Source organism: Acipenser ruthenus, chromosome 42 (assembly GCF_902713425.1).
Source record: "Acipenser ruthenus chromosome 42, fAciRut3.2 maternal haplotype, whole genome shotgun sequence".
Lineage (NCBI taxonomy): Eukaryota > Metazoa > Chordata > Actinopteri > Acipenseriformes > Acipenseridae > Acipenser > Acipenser ruthenus.
The window spans coordinates 8,934,620-8,945,004 of record NC_081230.1 but is presented as its reverse complement, the minus strand read 5'-3'; positions in this window follow the sequence as shown (position 1 = coordinate 8,945,004).

The window sequence follows — 10,385 nt, the reverse complement described above, 5'->3', positions numbered from 1 at the left end:
CGGCTCTCACTAAAAGCCAGGTGTTTCAAGTCTGAATTAAATATTTTAGGCGTGGTTTTGAAAAAAAAACAAAAAAAACAAAACAAGGAAGATCATCGGTTATGCGCACTGAAGGGATTTGACAAGCGAGCCACATTCACAACTAACACAGGTTAGGTTTGCCGTTTGCGTTGTGTACATTTGTTTGTTTAAATATGAACTACTGCACCACTCGCTCGTTTGTATTATTGTGTTTACTTACTCATTAATACTATATGTAATAATAATAACGAGTCTTAACAAATCTTGTGTGGTATGTTATAGTGTTAGTTTGCATTACGTTTGCCTTTACAATATTATTTCGCTATATAGTAGGCAATCGCTATGTTATACAATTTCACTAGAAAAGTATTAGGAGCAGCTGCATTCATCCCATCCCTAATTATATATTATATATATACACAGACACACCTGTGTATTTATTATTTATATTTAAAAAAGCACGATATTTGACTACTAGGGTCATACCATCCGAATTCTGTTGTGATGCGTGTTTCACATCCACCTGCGAGAATGTATTCAAGTCTTGGAAGTAAACGGTAGTCATTTCCTACCTGTTAACGTGTTTTCCCCTTTCTTTACCTCTTTACCTCTTCTCCAAGACTGGTTCTATTATTATTATTATTATCGATTTGTTAAATACAACAGAACGCATTAAAAGCTGCTGTAGCGTCTTGGTACCTAATCACTTCCTGTGCTGTAGGTCATATTCAGTCCAGTGTTGTAGCTGCAGTCCCGTGACTGATGAGCTGAAAGCAGACACCTGCAGGGCTGGCCTTTGTCTTGCAGAGGTCAGTAGCTTGGGTGTGAAAAGGTAATTGGCTTGGTTGTGTGATCGGAGGACGCCTGCTCACCCAGTGGTGTAGACAAACCGCAAACTATATTCCAGTACTTTTTTCAATAGGCAGAACCTTGATTTAAGAGTTAAGAATAATTTCTATGCATGCGCACCAATGAAGCGATCTCTTTTCAGCGTGGAAATCTAAATAGTCTTTCTGTACCGTGCCATTGAATAGGCATTAGGAACCAGATTCCCTGCATGCCAGTACTGATGGTACACGAATTGGAGTCTCCGTCTCCGATAACCGGCACGTATTTTAAATGTGTGCAGTCACGTCACACACGTCTTCTGAATCCTGCACAATTGTACGATTCAGTCAGTCGTCCTTGTGATGCAATGAAGAGAACATTAGGAACTTCTATTACAAACTACAGTACTAAAACATTTTTTAGTAAAAATGCTGATGAAGAGGAAGTAGCCAATTTGTGTTTTTTAAAGCAGCCAGAAAACGTACTTACACTTAAGATTTAATATATATTACAATATATAATATATATTACAAAAGCATAAATAAGCGCTACACATTTATTTGAAGGGGCGGCACGGTGGCGTAGCGGTTACAGCTGCTGCCACACAGCACCAAGGTCCTGGGTTCAAATCCGGCCTAGGGTACTGTCTGTGTGGAGTTTGCATGTTCTCCCCATGTTCGCGTGGGTTTTCACCAGGTACTCCGGTTTCCTCCCACAGTCCAAAGACATGCTGTTTAGGTTGATTGGTCACTCTAAACTGCCCTCTGTGTGAGTGTGGTAATAAGTACAAAAAGCTAATCAAACTGGCGAGCGTTGCACCCCGTATAATACTGCAGGAATCTTTTCCTGGACCCTATTTCCTGTTCTCTTTTTGTTAAACTCAAGATCATTGTAAATTGTTTGCATTCTGTCTTGCAGACGTTATCCCCAAGGGTGCGTCAGCAACTCCCCTTTCAGGTTTCAACTTACAATGGAATACAAACTACACATTTATGATTTACACGTATTTTTTTGAAACAGGATAGAACCCTTGAGATAAACACAGTCCTGGCAACGAATAACATTATAAAAACAAACAAATGATTCAAACAGGACAAACGCCCGTGAAACAAGCATAACCACCATAATGCTAAATAAAAACGCAGGTCTTAGTCAGTATTTACAGGATTTGCAACCCTGGTCAGATTTAAAATGAATATTTGAGCAATTTAAAAAAAAGGCATTGTGAAGAGGCTGTTTTTTATGTTTTGAAGGCAATTCATTCCAAAGATGAGGTGCTTGATACACAAAAGCAAAGGGTTTTGAAAGCATCCACATCATTTGATCTCAGTGCCGAGGTAGAGTGTGTGACGAGATGGCTTTGTGGTGACGTCAGACCCGGAAGAAGTAACACACACAGACAGCACCGGTGTATGAATGAATGCGCTGGGTGCGCAGATTTATTGAAAAATAAAAAAAAAGGTTGAAACAAGACCGAAACAAACACTGGACTCAAAACAAAACGGCACGGTGGCCAAAACAAAACAGGCATGAAAGGAAACAAAACAAGTATTGTATAATTGTATCCAGGGAGCTTTTTATCATAATGGGTGTGAATATAACTTGGTATTGCTGTTTTTATTGTGCTGTTATTGCATCATTGTGTTTTTATTTTACTACGTTTTATTTTTATCATGTAAAAATGTATATATGTATGTCTATGTTGGCACTAGAGAGTGACACAGGAATGAAACTTCAGTTCTGTCCCATCCTGTCCTATCAAAAATGTTCCTGTCCAATCCCATCCCATGAAAAAATCATCATTTCCAATCCTGTCCCACCCTGTCCAAATTTTTATTGTCCCGTCCTGTCCTGTAACCTTTTTTTTTTTTTTAATTCCTGTCACATCCTGTCCTGGCAGATAAAAATCCTGTCCCATCCCATCCTATGACATACAGAGATCAACTATTATTTTGGAGGTACAGATATTTTTGTATTCATGTATATAAGATACTTGAAATGTAGTTGCTTACGATTGTAAGTCGCCCTGGATAAGGGCATCTGCTAAGAAATAAATAATAATAATAATAATAAAATTAGGGTTTATAGGGTTTTGTATTAAACACTACCGGTATACTACAAGTAATTTGTTTTTAGTTTTTTTTTTTTTTTCAGAAAATACAGTGGAAGCACAGGGTCTTTATAATATAATGATGTAATATATATAATTTCGGTAATATAAAAACAACTGTTTAGAGTTTTGTGGGGCAGTTTCAGTTTCTAAACCGGTTACTAAGCAACCCGGCTCAGAGATTTTAGTATGTCAATGCCACAATAAACTGTCAGTGAAATACAGTATTACGAACCATTAATTCATTAATAAATAAATAAATAAATAAATAAAATAAAAAAACACGTGATGTTGATATTTCATCAACGTTCAGGGAGTAGCCACCATGTATTTTTTTTTATTAAAAATCATAGTATTATACATACCCCTTCAACGTAGTGCTGTTGCAGAACCTCCAAAATAGTACGGCCAAAATCGTAGCCTTCGACATCTCTGCATTATGATTAGGGGTGATAATCATAAAAACCGAAAAAGTGCACATCCTTAATATACTGTACATATGTATATAGAGAGAGATATGTTAAATACATGCCAGTAGCAATCCACAGCGTTTGGTTATTCTGCTACAGTTACAGAATTTCTAGTAAAATGTATGAAGAAATTGTATAGCTTTCAACAGTCCCGCTATAAAAAAAAATGGGATGAAGTCATACTAGCTTTGTGAAGTGAAGACAGTCATAAAATGACAAGTAAAGTGTGCTTGTGCCCTGGGTCTAAAGCAAAGGCAAGCATGGTAAAGCCACATTGTCTATCGGCAAAAAAATAAGTAAAGCATTGTAAATGCATAGTATAAATCATGGGAAAGGGACGATAAACTGTATAAATACTGTGCAAATTTATGTAACTAATAAATAGCAACCACACCTAAAATGTCAGCTGTGCAAACATTACTAACGTTGCTGGAATGTAGGTTGCCATGCCCCCTCCGGATGTTACATGGAAATACAAATCTGTGGAGACATAAAATGACTAACAACTCACAAAACTAACTCTCTGTTTACACTGCTACAGTAACTACAAATTTACCCGGGCCTCGCAATGGGACAGGGCCCGAAATACTCGGGCTCGGCCCTGAGGTCATTGTTCTGGGGCCCAAAATATTCGGGCTCGGCCTTCAAAGGGTTAATTATTATTATTTATTTATTAGCAGACGGCCTTATCCAGGGCAACTTACAATAATGACTTTAAAGAGCAAAAAACCCTCCTCCTGTCTGCTGATGTTAGAGTTGTCTCCTGCCTTCCTATTCCTGGAAGCTTAATGTTCTTGCCAGTTCGGAGAACTTTATTTCATTTCCCAGTCCCGCCCCTTCCTGTGAGCTTCACTCCTGTACTGTCCCATCCCGCAAAATTTAACACCATTTTTTTCCCCTATTCCGTGGGTCCGGTAGGAGTCCCATCTTCAAGTCACTGTCTAATTGCCACCTATAGTGATATGTATTTATTTATTTTATGCTGTTTCAGTGTTAGTCCATCTTATCTGACAGTGGTAGATGTGTATGTGTTATGTTATATTAATGTACCATTCTCTTTGCTGTGTTTCGTACAGTGCTTTGAGATACTCCTGTGTAAAAGCACCGTAAAAATTTAAGTAAATAAATACATTGTTGAGTTAAAGCTTTTCGTTTGTTTCACTCACATCTCGTTCCGCCTCTGAACACACTTAAGCTTCAGCCAAAGGAGGCTGTGTGGTCCAGTAGTTAAAGAAAAGGGCTTGGAACCAGGCGGTCCCTGGTTCAAATCCCACCTCAGCCACTGACTCATTGTGTGACCCTGAGCAAGTCACTTAACCTCCTTGTGCTCCGTCTTTCGGGTGAGACGTAGTTGTAAGTGACACTGCAGTTGATGCATAGTTCACACACCCTAGTCTCTGTAAGTCGCCTTGGATAAAAGTGTCTGCTAAATAAACAAATAATAATGTTGTGGGGTTTTATATTGTGGCAGAGGGATTAACTGGCTGTTAATTTTCTAGTTTATCCCTCTGCCACATTTGGCACATTCGGCTTTGAAGCTCAACACATACAAAATGGAGCTTTATAGGAAAACACCAAGAAATGTATCACTGCTCAGTCTCTTATTTTATATCGCAGCATCATGAAATCAATCAATCTTTATTTTATATAGCGCCTTTCATAGTGGACCACCATCACAAAGCGCTTCACAAGATGCAATAACAACAGCATCGGAAGGTCTATAAACAGTTAGATTTAGACTTAACTAAATGACAGTACCTTAAGTTATCAAAACTGGCCGTGTTTTTGTTAAGATTTTTTGTCATGAGATCCTGAAAGTTCATACTATTGGTTGGAGTTGTATACAAACTCACTGAAGACACACATGCAGGAGTTTCAATTCCCTTACACTTAAATGGACAGGGCTGGCCAAAGCGGGCTCGTCCACTCCGGGTCTTTGTTCCAACCCTGTTCTAAACTGTTTAATTGAACCAGTTAACCCTCCATCCAGACCCTGAAGTCGTTCATGATCTCGTTTTATCTGTTAAACCCGGAGTGGAATACCCTCCAGGACTGTGATTGGACACCCCAAGAACTGGCATCTCAGCCCATTGAATTGAATGGAAAGGCGAGGGGCTGGACTCGAACCGCAAACCATACGGTCCAAAGAGCTTAGTGGAGAGGTAAGGGTTTTATGCTGAGGTCAGCATTATTGACTCATCAGTCCCTAAGAGGAGATCCATTACATTTTGTGAATGTTTTTTTTTTTTTTTTATCTGCATGACAAGCCCATTTTAAAGCGTGCTTTTAAGAGAGGTGTGTTCCTCATCTCTATGGCAACAGAAATGCAAAACAATGTGCCTTAGTCGGCCGGAGCACTCTGTCACAAAACTATTCCAGTCTCTTTGAAAAGGAGTGAAGGGGTCTGTAGAAAAATGAGCTTGATGAACAATAGCCAGTTACGTAATATGTGACTCGGAGGATTCCAAATCCCATCCTATGTGACAGGAAACCTGCATGGTTGTGCCAATGTGTGTGCAGGTTCACTGTCCTGAATAACCCCTGATGAAAGATTCCCCGAGTAAAACCGAGGCACAGTAAGAAAGGCATATCCAAAGCATGCAGGAAGTAGGCATTGTAAAGTCAAGAAGGGAAAGCATATTTAAAAAAGATAACATTGCAAATCGTGGTAAGTGCACAGTATAACCACTAGGGGCATTCGTGGGACAAACTTCCCATGGCAAAACTTTTATAAGGTAAATTACACTGTACAGTATTTGGAAACACACATATAAATCTCATGCATACCAGCAGTTCTCAAACTTGGGTCCCTCTCCGCCACTCCCCTAATACCCCCTCAGTAACCCAGTATTTTAATGATTAGCTTTTTTTTTATTATTAATTTTTGTTTTAGTTAATCAGTACCGTTTGATTGGTAGAAGATATTTTTGAGCTGATTTCATATTTGAATAGCAGAGAAGTAGAGGAAGATTCCATATGCTCTAACTTTTTGTCTTACTTGTTGGGAAAGTGGTCAAAGTAGCTGATTTGTGTCAAAAGTCACATCGTTTACAGTAAATAGAATGTTGGAAGTCTGGGAGTTTTTAAACAATGGGGAGCTTTAGAATGTTGAAAGAAGTCCCATTAAAGTGAATGAAGATGGACAAAAAAGGACAAAAAGCTTAATAGTTTAACGGCGTTTCTAGCTTAAACGGTGTAAGAGGAGTAGCGTGCCAAAGAAGAAGAAGAAGAAGAAGGAGTATGTTGAAGATTTAAAGTGGGGACTCTTGCTTCGCAAGCCCCGCTAATTAACAAAGAGGCACTCCGTGGAGAATGTGTAAAATCAAGCCGTAGGTCGTTGTAGCAGACGCGATTAAACAATGGGTTAGCATGTTGGCAGGATTCGAGTGATTCTTGTGGCTGAGCAAAAGACAGACAAAGAAATGTGACATAGACAGTATCTGTCAGAGGCTAAAACGCGTTTGTTGCGTGCTGAGTTTCTGTCTTATCTAGATCCAGCTTGTTGTATTTTGGTAACATAATCATGACAGTTAATAGCTTTACGCTGACATGCTTTCTGTTTAAAATATTTGAATGCATGCGGGTATTGCAGAAGCGATCGCCGCTTTTTGCAGCGTACGTGACGGTATACACATCCTCCTGCTACCACACACGGTGGAGATGCTACCAGGGCGGTTAAGACGTGGGCGCTTACATATATATATATATATATATATATATATATATATATATATATATATATATATATATCGAGGGCCGCAATATAGCGAGAGACCCATAGAGAAACAAAAAGGCTAATAACAAATACTGTACTACCACTCCCTCGTTTTATCGGGGCGTCAGGGTCGCCCCCTTTTTTCCCCTCATTTTTCATATAAGAAAGTAGCACACATTTTTAATTCGTACAGCGGATGGGTAATTGCTTCTCATCAATTCCAGTCTCCAATTAAATTTCACGAGTCTTCGTCTCCTTTCTCAAATGCACAAACCGGCTGCACTGATAGAATCTGTAAACTACCTTTGTAAGCTACACGTTTCTATGCTTTCAATCTGCAGTCGCAATTGCTTCGCTTTTATTATTTGTTTATTTAGCAGACGCCTTTATCCAAGGCGACTTACAGAGACTAGGGTGTGTGAACTATGCATCAGCTGCAGAGTCACTTACAACTACGTCACACCTGAAACACGGAGCACAAGGAGGTTAAGTGACTTGTTCAGGGTCACACAATGAGTCAGTGGCTGAGGTGGGATTTGAACCGGGAACCTCTTGATTACAAGCCCTTTTCTTTAACCACTGGACCACACAGCCTCCCTTGTTGGGACTTGAGCGTCATTGGTTATATTCATGCAAATAACCAAGGGGTTTTATTCATGCAATTTTATCACTGTTGCCACCCTAAAAGATCTACGTGTTGGTACATACTGTTTAAAAGTGTATCTGTTTTGTTTTTCTTCAATTTAATAAAGCTACATATTTGACTTTACATTATGCCTTGACTTTATTTCCTGGGGAGGGGGAGGGGGTGGGGAATAAATAAACCAAACATAGCAAAGATGTAGATTGTCTGTTAATACACTGTGTCCGTCCGTCCGCCCGCCCCCTTGGTGGTCGAGTGGTTAAAAATACAGGCTTGTTACCAGGAGATTCCCGGTGCAATCCCAGCACAGCCACTGACTCACTGTGTGTGACCCTAAGGAAGTCATTTAACCTCCTGGTGCTCCGATGATGCGTGTGGTACATGACTCATGAATACAAAAGTTTACACAGTGATTTGGCAGAGCATTGCATGATTCAGAGGCGCATCTAGTCCCAGGTGCTGTACTGAGATTCACAAATCTACAAAGCCATTGTGGTTTGGTTTAAAATGAGGGGTGTAGTGCTATATTTACAAGTGAGGGGTCGCCCTACAAACAGCACAAACGATGAGTCATATATCATTGGTTTGTGCCGTTGAAACAAACGTTTGTGCTGCTATAGTTTTTAAGATATTAACGATTCTTTTTTAGGGCAGTGACGTCACTCAGCCCCCCTACAATGTCGGAATTGACCCAAACTTGTCTCATTCGTTTGTGCTCCCGACCTGTGTTGAAAAACAATTACTTTGAACAGCAAGGTGGAGTCATCGTTGTATTGCAAAATTATTTCTAAGTAGGTTGCGCAGATGTAGCAGTGTTGTGTTTTTATTTTTATTTATTTTTTAACCCTATGAGTTTCGGCAAAGTCCCCCCTCTATTGCAATACATACAGTTAACTGTTAAGTTGAAAATTACCACAAAAAAAATGCCAAAAAAAGAACGCGCCTTTAACGTTGTACTGTGCTGGCGCCGTCAATGCCTCGTGATGTGATAACCACTGAGGTTAAGTTGTAGTAGTGCTAATGTTTGTGTTATTCGATGTTTTATTTTACTACACATTTTTTTTAATTAGACTGAAGTAGGGTTACCATATTTAAACTTACAAAAAAGAGGACACTCTGGAGGGGGGGGGGGGGGGGTTGGTGTATCTACCAACTCAAGTTGTATTAATATGTGTTTATATATATATATACACTGTGTACTACACGTCTACACATCTACAACAAGTGTTATAGCCTCAGAAATCAATGTCATTCAAATTTAAATGTACCTTTTTACATGTGGTGAGTCATTTTCTTCTGTGCTTCCTCCTGATGTGCTCATCAAGTAGCCATAAAAGAAAGTCTTTGCCTGAAATGTGATCCCTTTCAGTGTCTATTTATTTTTTTTTAAAAAAAGTGTAATGGCCTAAAAAAAACAACGAATTTAAATGTCTTTTTACATCCACCAGTCCTTTTTCAGTCCTCTTCCTCCTGATGTGCCCATGCATACTTCTCTGTAGATCGCACCTTTCTCAGCAGTGGTTGATTGCTCATCAAGTAGGCATGAAAGTCTTTGCAAGACGTTTGTCTGAAACTGTACTGTACAAGTAGAATCCCTTTCAGCGACTCAACAGTCAAGTGGTTCCTTTCCTTTGTCCACTGGCTTTGTATCAGTGAGAAAACTCGCTCTACATTTGATGTTCGAAAAATGTCTTAATCACCGTGGATAGTTTGTCCTGTGACAGAAAGAACGACTTAAAGGCCGGAAACATCTGTAGCAGCCTTGTAATGCCTGGGAATAAGGACAGCCATCGTGTCTTGCTGTGAGAAAGCAGCTTTCTGTATTTGATATCAACAAACTCACAGTACTCTTTCAGATGCTCAGTTCGGACAGTATTGGTAAATTTTAAAAATAATGTTCTCAATGTCAACATCCAGTGTGTCTGCCCCATGATGGACATAATTGTTCAAAATGTGTGCTGGGCAACCCACACCGATTAAAGTCCTCTTCTGCAACAAATTCTTTAAGTTCGCAAATACGTTCTTTCCTCCTTCATCACGCCGGAGTCATCCGAAATTTGTATTGCAGTTGTCCCCCGTAAACGCGATACACTTCTCAAACAAACCGTTCTTTTCCAGAGTTTCCTTGACGTATTGCGCAATCGTATCGGCAGTCTCATTAGGTGTGTTCTGGACCTCGATTAATTTTGACTGCAAACCGCCGTTCTTCCAGTCAAAATACTGAATTATTACGGGGAATATTTTCACTGAACCGTGATTGCTTCCATCTGTAGCAATTCCACAGTAAGCTATGTCATTTTCTTCAAGCGCTTTTAGAGCAGTGTCAACAGAACGCGGTGCAAGCACAGAGTTAACAATCGCTTCTGTCTTGGTTCGAGCACTGGAACATTTCTCAGACTCAGGGAATGTCTTCTTCAACAAGACAGAAAGAAGTGCAATCCATTGACTTGAAACTATTGTGATGCTTAACGGTGTGAAATGCTAGAGCACCCTCAGCTGCAGTAAGAGCATCCTCTGATTTGCTGCCTGGTTTTACAAAATAATCTGTTAATTTTGCTAATGAGCTCTCTCCTCGAACTGCCTTCTTATGCTTCTCAA